Below are 1,972 nucleotides of genomic sequence, written 5' to 3'. Positions count from 1 at the left end.
AAAATTAAAATTAACTTTTATAGTCTGTCGCAGTGGCGGCTCGTTCTTCTATTGCATATTAGTAGAGTGCCTGGAAGCATTAAATATGCTTAAAAATCAATTCTGTGGGCGTCGCGGGGTTACAAGCTGAATTATGTATAAAAATGAAGCTTATGTCTTACTGAATCAGAATACGAAGGTAATAAAAAAATAACGCGGGCAGAAGGGCAGTAAAATCAAAAAACGAGTTATCACCATGGGCGGATAATACAGTACATTGGCTATAATTCTATAAAAAAATTAACTCATATTTTGTACAGCATATATTTTTTATCAATTTTTGAAAGTTGCACTTAACGTTGAGTCTTATGGCAGAATAAATTTTTAAACATGAATATCTCGGTTCGAACACGTCGAAAATCTTAGTGAAATTCAACATTTTTTTAGTTCCCACGCTATTTACCGGAAAACGGTGGCCTTAATCGAAAAATTTTATTCTTGAAAAAAGTTTCTGTCACCAATTTGAAAGACAACAGCGTATAATTTTTTGCTTCAATAATAAACACGATATGGATAAAAATACAAAATAAGTCATTTTTCGATCGTCCGGCGGACGGCTGGCTGCTTCGCGTCCCCACTCCGGCACAGTTACATCTGTCTCACAAATCTCCATAGCTCCATTTCGTATTACTTCGATACGCACGAGTCGGTAATGAAAACCCTACTAAATACAAATTTGAAAAACACATGCAAAATTAGTAAAAAAAAATATGTCTTCTACAGATTTAAAATATGATTTTTTTAATAATTAGATTTAAAAATTATATAAGTATATATGGGGCGTTCCACGCCAAATCGGACGGTTCGAAAAATTTAAATTTTCGATTTCCTTAATTTTTTTATATTTTTTAGTACCCCTCAAAAAAGCCTTTCTGGTAAATTTTCAGATTTTTTTGATTACTTGTTCAAAAGGTATAAAATTTTCAAAAAAACGCTCTTTTTTTGGTTTTTTGATCATAACTTTCTTAATAATGGTCCAAATTAAAGCTTTTTTTTATAAAAATATTTGTTTTTAGATGGCCTTTACAGATAAAAATACAAAAGAAATATTCAAAGTGTTTTTGATTAAGATTTTTAAGTTTAAAATTTTAAATCGTGTTTTTGAAAGTGAGTGTATCTTTCGATTTTTGTGAAAATTTTCTATTTCAAACTACTATTCTTTTAACAACTTTTAGGACCGGTCCGGTCGTGGGCCCTCCATAATTACTTTTTTTTTTTTGATTTTTGAAATTTAAAACAAAATTTTTCTCTATAAATCATTATAAGTACCGATTTTTGTATACCCTTTTTTACTTATTTTAAATTAATATTAATACTTTTTAATTATTAATAGGTGTTTAAAATCAATAAGTAAACGTAGTCTATTTATAAACAATGATAACAAACGTTTTTATTTATTTTCGTGTTCTTTTAAAAATTGTTGCAAAATTATTTTATAATTTTTTTTTTGTTGCAAAGTATTTTTTTTTATTTAAATAATAGTATCTTTATGAATTTCTATTCTATTTAAAAAGAGTCGCACATCTTATGATTATTATTGATGTCAAATTTTCACCTGAGAAACACTATTTAGATGCAAAAGAAAAATTAAATTTGCGATACAATATAGGGACCCAAAAATTTCATTCAATCATTCTAAGGAGCAATGGAAATATATTAGGTAAGGAGTATTCTAGTTTACAAAATAATATTTTGTTCCTTGGAATGATTGAATGAAATTTTGGGTTTGTTTGGGTTTGGCTGTATTGTAACGCAAATCTAATATTTTTTGCATCTAAATAGTGTTTCTCAGCTGAAAATTTGACAGCAATATTCATAAGATGTGCGACTCTTTTTAAATTGGATAGAAATTCATAAAGATACTATTATTTAAATAAAAAAAATACTTTGCAACAAAAAATAGCATTGATAAAATAATTTTTAAAAGAACACG

This window comes from Anoplophora glabripennis, unplaced genomic scaffold (assembly GCF_000390285.2).
Source record: "Anoplophora glabripennis isolate ALB-LARVAE unplaced genomic scaffold, Agla_2.0 scaffold1645, whole genome shotgun sequence".
Lineage (NCBI taxonomy): Eukaryota > Metazoa > Arthropoda > Insecta > Coleoptera > Cerambycidae > Anoplophora > Anoplophora glabripennis.
Note: the sequence above shows the minus strand (reverse complement) of the source record.